We start from the raw sequence: 13,989 nt of genomic DNA, 5'->3' as shown, positions 1-13,989 counted from the left end.
TGCCATCTGCAAAAGTCCACACTGAACATCCATGTTTGGTCCAGTGTATCACATAATACCTATTTCTTTAAACTTAGGTCATCTGCCTTCTTCCTTGGCCTGAAAAGCCATACCGGAAGGAAGCATGTCCATTTCAATTTGGCTATAGTCTGCCTCTTCTTCATATCACACACAGGGCGACTTAAGCAGCCACCTAGCAAACTGCTGGCTAGGCTCCCTGCCTATCAGGTTCTTAGAAGCAGAATTGACCAACTCTGGCATATGAGAACTTAAGATACCCAGGAAGTCTTGGACTACTCTCAAAAGTAGCTGAAACTTCAAGGCTACTCCTGTGCAGTAGAATTAAGTGCTGACAGTAACAAGTTACTAGGCAGAACAAGAAATGAGGAGACCAATGAAAATTGTCTACTTTTGTGAACCTAGGATTTTTCAGATGTTGTTAAGGGTGAGACAGACAGTAGATGAAATGCCCAGGGTCTGTCAGTGGTGTTGCTCCCTGGAAAGAGAGCACTTATGTTCAAGAGGAAATGCCCATATCAATCAGGATTTATTTATGCTGGACTGGTAGCACCTGTCCCCACATCTGATTTGGCACAGTTATCTGAAGCCCGATGGCATTCTTGTGTCTGCTTGTATCTACTATTGTGTTTCTTTGATATGCTATTTAATTCTGTAAATAAATTTTCCCAAACTGATTTCTCTTATTGTTCACTGTGCTCTTGGAGCTGCCAAGCACATAGCAGCCTTGCCTCAGAGTCATCCTCCATTTCCACTGTGTCCATTCGGTCGTTGCGTTGGCATCTGCTAAATGCCTTCGTTTCCTATGGTTGATGTTAACCAGTTCATCCAAACTGGTGTTTGTTGTCATGGTACAAGTCATTTTCTGTTGGTGTATTTTTTGGGGGGGCACTTTAATGGGTTCTATCATCTACCACCCTTCCAACCCTTATTATACATCATTCCCTTCCAACCACCCAACACTAGGTAGGAGAAAAAGGTTAGAGAGGAAAGGTGGCAGAAACCTCTTTAGACTATCTCCTGCTGAGGAGGGGCATCGGGTTCCTTGGAGGCCAGTCCAATCTCTACTGTCAGGATATCTCCAACCAGCAATCCAGAAAAACTGCAGAACAATAGCAATCCAGCAATAGCAAACACAGCAGCAGGGACCAGCAGCAGCAGGGGGAGGGGAAGCATGCCCTCAGGGTTCTCTGTGCCCTCTCAAGAGTCCCCAGAATTCCAAACACAAACTATCTGCAGCTGGCCAAACTCATGCTTCTCCTAGAGCACTAGACAATCATAGTGGCTGTGGACAAACTGAAGCAGCCCTGTATCTCACATCTGGGATTAAAACAAAAACATATTCAACATAACATAACTGGGTTGTTTAAGAAACCAAGATTCTCTCTATAATCTTCCTTTTTTTTTTTTTTTTTAGACTCATTCCCAAACTACTAACTTGTCATTTTGTCTTGCCTTGGGACCATTTAGTCCCAATCATGCTTATATACCAGATTCCAAAGACCATTATGAAAAGTAAAACAGGGCATCTCATCAGCTAGCTTGAAACTCCTCCTGATTCCTCTCTCTTACTGGCCAGGCTGCTTGTGTGACTTCTGATGCAGTTTACCTCAGCCATGTTTCTCATCCCTTTTGCAAGGGTTGTTTTGTTCTCTGGATGGTGAAAGTGTTCAGTATCTCCTATGTATTATGTTCTTTGTACAAACAGGCGCACATCCTAGGATTCTCTGCTCTGGTCCCTCTACCAGGGTAACTTTCTCTGTGACTTTGAAGTTTGTAAAAATTGCCCATGCTGTGCCCTCTGGGGTTACTTCTTTCTCTGTGTTGTAACTACCTCATATATTTTTAGGTCTTTTATTCTGAACCAGAATATGAGATTCTAGAGATCTTGGTCCTTGACTCATGTCATTCATGTGATGTATATATTTCTGGCACCACCTCACTACCTGCTATATAATTGATATTCCATAATTGGTTATTGACTACATTAATGCATTGAGCCTTGTACTTGTTAGACAACCAGGAAGAGAGAATGTCAATTGAGAAATGTCCCCCCTTCAGATTGGCCAATGGGAATTTTCTTGGTTAATGATTGATGGGAGAGGGGCCAGCCTACTGTGGGTTGTATAAGAAAACAAGCTGAGAAAGATACAGGGAGCAATCCAGTAGGGAGTTTTCCTCTGTGCTTCCTGCTTCTACTCCTTGAGCTTCCTCAGTGATAGACTTTATCTGAAAGTCTAAAATGAGACAAATGCTTTCGTTCTCTAGGTTCTTCATTGAGCAGTTTATCATAGTGACAGAAAAGCACACCAGGCCAAGACTTATGAAGGGGGAAAAAAAAAACCCAAACCATTGTACTTATTCAATTCTTTGCCAAGCTATGTCTAGAACTATAGGAGTAATCATCGGGTGATGCATGAGTTAGAATTCAGTCTGTACCAATTCATGTATCAGGAAGGGAGCATTTGTTGGTTGGCCCAGTCTCCAACAACCTTCTGCAGTAGCCAGTGCTCTCCTTATTCTGTAGACAGGGACATCCATGTGGGTGCGGGGAGCGACTGGACCACAGTCATGCTTGATTGTGGGAAAGGCAGGATTAATTCTGGAAACAGGTCATCATGTAAGTTGCTGTGTTACTATCCTGCTCTGCTGCAGTGACAGTGGTATTCATGACCATGTCCCTATTCCCTCTTTCTCTTAGACAAATCCCTGCTCTCCTGCCAGCATGAAGAAAAATGATTGCTTTATACAGGGTGAATGTGTGCACGTCAAGCTAAATGGCTTCTCTTTGGAGTCATTTATCTGTAATTGGGTTAAAAGTGTGGTTTTAAGGCCAGGTATGGAATGCATACCTTTCATCCCAACGCTTGGCAGACAGAGGTGGACAAATCTCTGTGAGTTTGGGACCAGCCAGGGTTATGTAATAGGACCCTATCTTAATAAATAAAGTTGCAATGTTTTAGAAAATAGATGCATCTTATGAGGGTGTGAAGGACCCAGCTAATTAACTCCCCATCCCTTGACTTTTTTTTCTTCCTTCCTTTGCTTTTCTTGTTTTGTTTTGTTTTTCCCAACCTCTGTGGAGAGCTTTTGGGGCTGCTTTTAGAAACTTGGCAGGAATTTGACAATGGGCCAGGACATAGAAGTAGCCCTCCTGAAGGCATTTGACTTTGGGCTAGAACAAAGTAGGCCTCAGGCAGGAATTTGACTTTGGGCTAGGACTCAGAAGTAGGCTCAAGATGAATACAGCTGAGGAAATGTGTTCTTTGTATCCTTAAGACCCTGAATACATATTCTTTTTTGCTCGTTAACTACTTTGTGTGTGACTTAGGGCTGACCAAATTCTTTGTATGTACTAGAATCATATAAAAGCAGACTGGAAAAAAAAAGCAGCTTCAGCTTCAGAACTAGCTGGGGTCCTGGTGTCTAATTGTCTTTTTTCTCTTTAATCCTCCCTCCCTCGAGAATCTGTTGACTGACTGAGCTGGCTTGGTCAAACCTCCTTCCATGTCTATCCTTTCCCTCTTTTTATCACAGGCTATCAAAACATCTCTCAGTTCAAAATACTGCCGGGCAGTGATGGCACACGCCTTTAATCCCAGCACTTAGGAGGCAGAGGCAGGTGGATTTCTGAGTTTGAGGCCAGTCTGGTCTACAGAGTAAGTTCCAGGACAGCCACGGCTACACAGAGAAACCCTGTCTCAGAAAAACAGACAAACAAACCAAAATGCTGCTACTTAACAGAGAGAGCTGACTTATGTCTTGGTATTTTTAAGACAGCCCCTGCAAAGTTGGGTCCTAAAGCTGGTGTGTGTGTGTTCTCCTCATTAGAAAGAAAGAACATTCGGTTCTTGTCTTTAGGGGCTTTCTTGTTCCAGGTTTGTTGAGAGGGCAGTGGAATCTTCCTGAGCTGTGGCAAAGTTCTAGCACATTCTTGCCTGGAGGGCACTACCCTGTGGGGAAAAAAAGAACCTCTCCGACCAGGCAGAAACTCGAATGGTTTCATGGTGAATGAGGGGCCTGGAGTGATGGAGAAATAAGGGCCCACATCTGCCTAGTTAGCCAGTCACTCTGTTCATTTGATGACCCCTGTGAATCAGTTCTTCAGGTCCCCCTGTCCCTTTAGATGAATGTAAATAAGGCAGTGATATGCATAGCAGAACACCAAGGCGGATATTTGCATAAAAATATGAACAGTATCCTCAGGACTAGACTGTATTTCGTCTTAATAAAATCTGTAGTAGGGCCGAGTCTTTTCACTTTAACAATTTAAATGATTCACTGATGATAGGAATATTTACAAAATATCCACTAATTGTCACCTTGCAAACACCAAATGGATTTTAGAACACAAACTGATATGCAAAGATATTTCTCTACTTTAAGGTGCTCATTAGATTGATATCATGACCATCCATTTGTTTATTCTGTAAAACAGTAACTGGGCATCTGCTAAAAATAGACACAATCTAAAATAACGAATGTATTGAGCACCAATTACACATCTTAGAAAAACTATTTGATCCCTTTGGACACTTTCCATTTTATGACTTGTTATAATAATATGAAAGTGTTTCTGCAGATCCTCTTTATTTCAGTGGCATCTAGTAAACCCTGGGGGTGACATTTGGCTCATCTGTTTCACACAATCCAATCTGGAAGGGTGCGCTAGCGAATATAAAGTTTTAATGCAATGCTATTTTTTTCTACCTGTTTCAAAAGAGGTGTCAGGGAGGTAATTTGGCTTGCCTAGGGGTGTCTTGGGAACACTGGGACAAACAATCCTTATTGGATGAGCCTAGCAACCCATCTTTCAGGGAAGAGAGGCCCATCAGGCTTGTATCCCCAAGGATTCCTGGAGCTATGGGGGAAACTGTTCTCCGGTGAGAGGTTTGGACTATTCTGTATGCAAGAAATCATTGAGAATGTGTGGGCTTGTTCCTTTTGTTAGAATAGCAAGATTTCCTCCATGAATTAATGCGAAAAGCAAATAAATAACCATATTTGCACCCCAAGTATGTGAAGACACTCATACAAGGAATGGTAAATCTTCACTTTGAAATACCTAATTAAGTAAGCTTCTGCCTCCTTCTAGATTGCTTCAAAGTCTCCCAAGTCTTGCTATATGTGAGTGTTACTTCTGAAAAATTATGGGAGCATCAGAAGCTGACACAGGGTTTGCAGAGGATAAGAGAAAGAGCAAGATCTCTGAAGAGTCCGTGGACCGTGTATGGATAAGAGTCTCCCACATACCCAAGCATACGCAGAACAGTGGGTGACCACACCTGAGATATTCTCACCGTTTTTCAATTATCATTATCAGCATCAATATATTCCCCATCATTATTTCTAAATCCAGATGCATAAATGGCCTGAAATTATGATCATGTCTGTTCATAGCAACCCTGGAAGAACAAACGAGTCTCTCCAGGGAGCTGATGAGCTCCTTTTTATGAGTAATACACTTGTCTCTCTATAGTGTCTGTCTAGGACACTATGAAGTGGGCAGTGTTACACTGGGCGATGTGTTTTCATGGCTTTCTGGATGGTCTATGGGTACAGAGGTGGCATTTCCTGATGTTTTGCGATAGAAGCAGTAGAGATGACTGTGGCATGGCTAAGTGAGCTTTCCCTTCTCCCTGGGATGGGTGGTAGAGTCCACCCTGTAGAGGTCGTAGCTGTTCTCTCTGCAGAGCATTCAAACTTTGTGCCGGCCTTGTCCTTGGACCCAAGCTAGAGATAATAGCTATACTGTACTAATGAATAGAGAGCAGTTTGGCTAAATGATGGTAACATCTATGTTTGCAGGAGAGCTGCAGAAATTATTGTTTCCCATTGTACTTGAAGTCATAACCTGCTGTGTGCATGGAGGCCATTAAGTAAGGCCTTATTTACACTAATTGAAATAATTACTTGAAAACGTTGAGTTCTGTGCCCAAATAATACTCATAACTTTAACCGGTGTCCTCAGCTGTGACTGCTGATCATTCTTTCTGAGTAACTACCACATGCAAAGTACTTTTCCAAGTGCTTTATGCATGTCTGGTATTTAAGCTTCACAATGGCTTCGTGATGTAGGCTTAGAACCCCACCCTAAAGACTGAAAACAAAAATTCAGAGCATGTAAGCAACTTTCCCAGCATCACCAGAGCAATGAGTCCTATCCGTGTAAAAAGTTCCCTGGTGTTCTTTAACAAACAGAGCCCGAGTCTTAGGGCATGTGAGAGACAGTTCCAAATTCAAGAACATTTTAAATAAGATTTTCATTGGAGAATTATAAACATGCAAAAATAGAGACATATCCTTATCAAGCAACTCCTACCAGGAATAATTTGGAATTAAAGGTCTTTGAACAATTCCTACCTTATTTTTGTTGGAGGAGAGCCAAATCCGTAATAAGCATCTTGCTAAAAGAGGAACCCAGGGCTAAATCTTATTTATAGAGGCAAAAGATTATTTTTATTTCAATCTCACATCCTTATTCTCTGGTTGCATGTGTAGTTAAGACAGAAGTAGCAAAGAACAGGAAGATGGAATTTGGACTGTTCAGTGTTCCTCCTGCTACACATATTCATCTCAACGGAGAAGCAGGTTTACACTGAATCTGCAGTCTTCTCCTTTGTCATCATCCGCAGCAAAACTGCAGGTGTGCTCCATAGTGGGGGTTAGGTACTGGGCAGTTTATGTGTAATAAATGACTAATGTAGAATTGGTGAAATAAACAGTGTGCTGTAGTCTGTTTACCCTGGCTCATCTGAGCTGATCATACACTTCTTCCCAGTTTTCTATGTTATCACATTAGCAGCTACAAATTGACCACAGTGGACAATGGTGATTGCTGTGTGTCAGGACTGATCTCCCCCAGAGAGGCAGCTATTACATATTTACTAGCACACTGCTGGGCAGATTATATTATTATCTTCAAATTATCTTTTCATCATTGATTTGGGTAGATTCCCCAATGCTTCTCTCTGTGAGAAGGAGAATCTTCACCCGTTTTCATTAGTTTTGATACTGGGAATAACTTTGGTCCTTGAAGCTTAAGAAGTACATCTGCTACTTCGAAGCAGAGTGTATTTGCCAGCTTTTCGTTACTACAGCAACATATCTAAGTTATAAGGAGAAAGACTTATTTTGTGTGTAGGTTTTGTGATTTCATTTCAGGATCAGGTGGCTCCTTGCTCCGTCCCTCTGGCAAACATCGAAGAGAGCAGTAGAACAGGTATCAGCATATGGGCTAAAGAGCAAAAGAAGGCAGAGATCGTGGTCCGACAGTGTCCAGTAAGGATGCATCTCTAACGACCCGAGAACCTTCCATGAGGCCCTGCCTCAGAAAGTTCTATAGCATCCCCCAGAAACCCTTGCCTGAGGACCAAGCCCATGAGCCTTTGGATGATACTCAGCATCCCGGTTATAGCAATGAAAAAACAAGTGCCTGCTTTCCCCTTTCCCTGTACCATCACAGTGTGATCCAGATCTTCTATGCTGCTTCAGTCTGAACCCAAAAATGAACGAGGTATGTTGGAAAAGGACAGCCAGCCTGTGGACAGTATGGGCAGAGGCAAGGAATAAGCTTTAGTTGTAATAACTCGGAGCTTCTTATTACAGCATTAGCTAGATTAAACTGACTTAATTAGCAGTCAGGCCTTAACTGAGGTACTGTCGGGTTTCTCTAAATTGTGTGGTATGTTTCCTGAAGGTTGGGTATGAAAAACAAAAAGTGTTATTGAAGAATTAAAATATGGCAACTTCTATTACTGAATAGCAATCTATGTGATTAAATTGTCACCAGTGGTCACATTAGAAGAGACAATGTACTAAATGTCGTATGACCTCCTTCCCTTCTGCCTCTAGGGAAGGAGGTCATACGACAGAACATTACCGGAATGCCTGAGCTGCTATGGACTGTACATAATGAATCCTAGAAGAGACTTGGCCTTGGGACTGTGAAGGGTAGCCTGGTTCCCAGTTGAGCTAAGGCTAGAAGCCCTGGTGACCCTGAATGGACAATAAGCTCTTCTCCTGATTCCCAGGTGCCAGGCCTCTGTCACTAGCCACAGCCCTTCATAGATTTGTGGCCATCAGTCACCCGCCCCAAACCCCTTCATATGTAGAGGATGTGACCTGTGGTCACATAGGCTCAGGAAAGGTCTCCATTTTAATGAAGTACCTAATTACCTGGTGGCTTAGCCAATAAGTTTCCTCCCCAGACACTTCCCCCTGCAAAAGATGTTTAACCTCACTTCCATCCTGAAGTGGGGTATGGTTTTACACATCCACTTTCTGCCATGACAATAAATGCTTTAAAACCATGGACTGCTTCTTTTCATCGAGATCCACCGTGGGGAGCCATGGAGAAGGCCTTCACCTACAGAGCTGCCATCTAATCTCCCATAGAAGGCCTCTCTGCACTCCGAGTCACAGCTACCACCAAGCCCAAAACAGCTACTGTCAAGCCAAGGACTCACCAGGCAGACCAACTGGAGCTCCCCGGGGTAGATCCAGCCCGAAGGCTCTGCTCCATTCTCAGCTATTCCGTGGCATCCAGCGGTGCCTGGGTGTCTGAGAGAGTCTGAGAACCAGATGGTCCTGGCCTCTGGCCTCTTCTCAGGCCAGGGGACCTCTGAACCAGCTCCGGCTGTCCTGTGCCTCACTCTGTGCTTCCCTACCCCTGGGGCTGCCCTACTGCCCCACACCTGCCATTGATGGAGTGGGATAAGCGCAGTCAAAACTTCCTGAATCCTGCCTCTGGAGTGCCTGAGCTCTGTGGCAGAGCGGATGCAGGACCCACAACCCTACAGGAAAGTGTATATGTTGTGGAGAGATCAAAGACAGTAGAGAGGGTCTAGGAATTTGAGAACTACAGGATACTGATTCCTCAACAGTAAAAAATAAATATGGGAAATGTGTTTCAAGTGACAATGGCTGATTAATAGTCAAAAAAATATATAAAAGTACTCCCCTTGCTGAAGCAAATAAGTTCAAGTTGCCAGCAACCAATGCTAGAGAGTTACAAGATAAGAATTACAGTTGGCCATTGGCCTATGAAGCTCTTCGGAATCAAATGGAAAAGAATGTGAGAAAGTTATATTGCCAAAAGTGTTAATAGCTCACCCTGAAGTAGATGAAGATTAACGAATCTTTCGTCTTTGGATTTCCAGGGGTTTGTGGGAACTAAGATATCCATGACCTGGCTGTGGTCTGCTTAGGGAGCCGTAGGTGCTACACTGGTCTCAGTGTGTCAGGGCTGTTCCAGTAGGCCCTCCCTGGAGAATTTGGGGATCACTTCCTGGAGGTATCATGGCCCTCTCTAATGTGGCCCTCCTTCAGTCTACGATTGCCTTACTGTTTCTATAGTACTCCTAGTAGGGTACATGTAGGAAGGGTGAGTAGATAGAGCTACAAAGACAAGCAGGAGAGAACTACTATACATTCTCTGAGCTTAGAATGTGGGATACTCTGATGCGTTGAATCTGAAATGTCCCCCATAAGCTCATGTGTTAGTACCCTTGGTCTCCTGTGGGGCTATTTGGGGAGGTTGCGAAAACCATAGAATATGGGTTTGGCTCATGGAAGTAGATTATAAGGAGTGGACCTTTGATATTACCCACCTTGGGTTTTAGTATAGAACTTTTTCTTTCCCTTCCTTCCTTCCTTCCTTCCTTCCTTCCTTCCTTCCTTCCTTCCTTCCTTCCTTCCTCCCTCCCTCCCTCCCTCCCTCCCTCCCTCCCTCCCTCTCTCTCTCTCTCTCTCTTTCTTTCTTTCTAGATTTATTTATTAAATATAAGTACACTGTAGTAGTTTTTCAGACACCCCAGAAGAAGGCATCAGATCTCATTACCGATGGTTGTGTGCTACCATGTGGTTGCTGGGAATTGAACTCAGGATCTTCGGAAGAGTAGTCAGTGCTCTTAAGACTGAACCATCTCTTCAGCCCCTGACCTTTCCATTTCTTGATCTGCCAACATGTGAGAAATAACAACCCCCAGCTAACGGAGCAATCTGATGTGATGGTGTGTGCTGAAGTAAACCTCTCCTCACTTAAGTGTCACTTTCCTCTTTGAAGTTCAAAGAGTCATGATAAACTATCCATATTTAGCTTATTCCTCTTGTTGCTCCGGAAACAGAATTTGTCTCAGCTATGTGAATGCTTTTACTTCAAAACAACCCTCATGATCCAGTTATTTGAACTTAATCCTGGTTTGTAGGGTTTACCTGTAATATTTAATATTCTTCCCCCTCCTCTTTCACTTTACATCTCAATATCAGCCCCCCATTGGGAGAGGAGTTATATGAGGCAGGGGAACCTTAAATATTCTTAATTGATGTATCTCTCCTCTCACCTGTTTCTGGTCAGGTCTTTGTTTGCAGTAATGACATATGACATAAATAACTAATACGGATACTAAGGACCTGATCCACTGACACCAGACATTTGGTCACATGAAGGTATAGCCATCTAATTTTTTTAACAGTCTATTAGTTTAATCCCACGTGTTAAAAGTTTGATATAAAGAGATCCTCAAAGTTTTCACTTTATGAGTGGGACTGAATTTCAAAGAGTCATGATAAACTATTCATACTTAGTTTATGCCTCTTGTTCCTCAGGAATACAAAGAATTGTCTCAGCTGTGTGAACATTTTTTACTTCAGAACAACCCCCATGCTCCAGCTGTTTGAACTTCATCCTGGTTTGTAGACTTTACCTTAAATATTCTTAATTGATATATCTTTTATCCTTATTTTCTAGCTTTCCCTTATTTTCACTTTCCCAACTCTAATCAGAAAGTCTTTGAGCTAGAGTCTTATCCTTGTGTGATTGTAGATGGTGGTGTGTGCTTACATGTTCTGATTTTCAGCCTTTTTATATAACTTGAATAATTGATTTTTAAGCCAAATTCTTTTGTAAACATATATTTTTGTTCCCAAAAATTGCAATAGCCATGAAAGTCTAGGATATCAGGATTTTCCAAACTGTATGGAATGTTGCAGACTGTCCTTGGCTGAAGATGAACAAGGCTAAGGCAATCAGGCATCAGCCCTGACGCCTCTGCTGATATGGATGAGGCCCACTGTGCCTGAAGTCCCTGTGCTCTTTGTCCTCGTTTATAGCTGCCTGTGAAGCAAACTTCCCCTTCCTCTCTTTGCTTGCTTTTATTTGATGGATCTAAGATTCACTCATCTGTAACTAAAAAACTTTTCTTTTTTTGGAATAAACTGCCCAACGTGGTTATTGTCAGGGAAAATTGAGGTGTGCATATGAAATGCCTTTTGGTACATAAGTTTTCCATAATGTAGAAGTAGCTCTCAGAACTAATATAGGCCAGGGAAGTGAACAAGAAATCCAGGACAGTATGGAGGAGAACTGGATGGATGCTGGAGCCACACAGATGTGAGCTTGAGTGCTATTGTTGGCCCCTGAACGAGGCTGAGCCAAGTGCCCAATAATTCTACTTCTCTGTCCCTCCTTTATAGAGCAGGGACACTAGCTCCATGCAGTGGTTAAAAGAAATAAATGATAAGGTGTGTACCATTTCCCTTGTTATCATCTGCTTGCGTCCTTCTGATGTACCAGCTACTATCCCCACTGTATGCTTGCGTCTTCTGACACTCCCCCCTGCCCCTGAACTTGTTGAAGGAGAGTGGGAAGGGTAGTACTCAAGGCACCTTTCCTGTGATGTCTTTGTCAGTCAGGAGGTTGTTGTAAAGGGGGGTTTTATTGGTTTAGATCCCAAGTGCTTTCAAATGAGTGCTTTATGTTTTTCCCACTGTTTCATTATTTTGCTAGAACTCTAACAAGGGAGAAAATGGTTTGCTTTGGAAGAAGACAGATGCACACCACAAAAACTAGGGCTACTGTGGGTACCAGAGATTAGGGTTTGGAAGACTCTATCTTCGGCTCGGAATTAGACAGGTCCTGAGAACTGTATCTCCTCCAATTGTAGACTTGCCATTGATGTCTCCTACAACTCCAAGGGGGTCATTTGGTTTCATTGATACAGTAAATCTTGGTACGAGGATGTACACTCCAGGATGGGGCAGGCTTGAGGAGAAGAGTTCTTTGTTTCACTTGAGCAAGAAACACAAAACTTCAAGACCACTGAACTCAGAGAGGCTTCCATCATAGAATGGAGCCAGGGGCTGAGGTTCTTAGTGCTAAGTGAGGCCACGGACTTCCTTTCTCCCGTGAACATCAGTTTCTTTGGAAAGTACTTCCTAACAAGAGTAGGGTAGTGGGCTGGATAGTTTTATGTCAGCTTGACCCAAGTTAGAGTTATCTGAGGGGAGGGAACATCAAGTGGGAATTTGCCTCCATATGACTGGCTGTAGCAAACATTAGACAAAGCTCAGGGATCCTTGTGGAGGAATTGGAGGAACTGGAGGAAGGACTGAGGAACCTGGAGAGGAACTCCACAAGAAGACCAACAAAGTCAACTAACCTGGATCATTGGAGCTCCCAGAGACTGAATCACCAACCAAAGAGCATACCTGGGCTGGACCTAGGCCCTCTACACATGTAGCAGATGTCTTCATGTGGGTCCTCCAACAACTGGAGTGTGAGGGGGGGACTGTCTTTGACTCTGTTCCCTCCCATGGTTCCTGTTTCCCTATCTGGGCTGCCTTGTCTGGCTTTAGTGGGAGAGGATGTGCCTAGTCCTGCAGTGACTTGATGTGCCAGGGTGGATTGGTACTCTGGGGGGAAGGGATCCCCCTTCTCAGTGGAGAGAGGGGAGGATAGAGGAAGACTGTGTATGTGTGTGGGGGGGAACTAAGAAGTGGAGGACTGTGATCAATACAGTGCATAAATAAATAATTAATGAAAAAAGAATTGTATTGTATATATTGTGGTTTGAAACGCCATCTTGTAGATGAGTGTGCTGGGCAGTTTTCTGTCAAATTGACATAGGCTAGAGTCATCTGAGATGAGAAAACCTCAATTAAAAATGTGTCAATAAGATTAGGATGTAGGCAAGCCTGTAGGGCTTAATTATTAATTAGTGTTGATGGGAGAGGGCTCAGCCCACTACAGGTGGTGTCACCTCTATGCTGGTGGTCCTGTATTCTATAAGAAGAGAAGTTGAGCAAGCCACAGGGAAGAAGTCTCTCCATCAGTTCCTGTGTCTAGGTTCCTGCCATGTTTCAGACTTCTTTTAATGATGGATCATCATATGGAAGTGTAAGTCAAATAAAACCCCCTTACCTCCCCCGAAAGAGCTGGCTGTAGGGCATTTTTCTTAATTAGGAATTGATTAGGGGAGGACCCAGACTATTGTGGGTGGTGCCATCCCTGGGCTAGTCTAAGAAAGCAAACTGAGCAAGCTCCAACCAGCACCCCTCCGTGGTTTCTGCATCAAGTGCCACCAGGTTCCTGTACTGCTTGAGTTCCTGCCCTTACGGGATTTAATGAGGGATGTTATATGGAACTGCAAGTGAAATGAGTCCTTTCTTCCCAATTTGCTTTTGGTCATGGTGTTTCACCACAGCATCAGTGATCCTAACTCAGACAGGCAGCGTCAGAGAATAGAGTCTGGTAGGGCACTGGAGGGTCCCTGAACCCTCTGGAATCAGATCCTGCTCCTACCTTTAGCTAGGTGTGTGACTCTGGGAGTCTCATTCAGCTTCTCACTGCCACTCTTTCTGTATCTGAGCTCAGCGTGGCCACTGTGTGGAGCCTGGTACTCAGTAAGCCTCTGTAGCATCTAACTCACGACATCCAAAATCCTAATCTGCAGACTGGTCTGAGTTGGATTCCTAGTTCCTTTGTGTCCTTGACTCTGGTTCTCTTTATTACACGGAATTGCTTTCCCTCTTTGTCATTCCCTGAGCTTCTTTCTCTCCTCCCATTTCTTTAGCTAGCTATGATTAAGAGTGGTCCATAGCTTTATTTTGTTCTGCTTTAAAATATGTAATTTTACATTTCTCCTTTTTAATTTAAGAAGTCAAAGAGTGGGGCATCTTATATTTCCTTCA

Source organism: Mus caroli, unplaced genomic scaffold (genome assembly GCF_978045245.1).
Source record: "Mus caroli unplaced genomic scaffold, Mus_caroli_1 scaffold_16, whole genome shotgun sequence".
Taxonomy (NCBI): Eukaryota; Metazoa; Chordata; class Mammalia; order Rodentia; family Muridae; genus Mus; species Mus caroli.
This window is presented reverse-complemented; position numbering follows the sequence as displayed.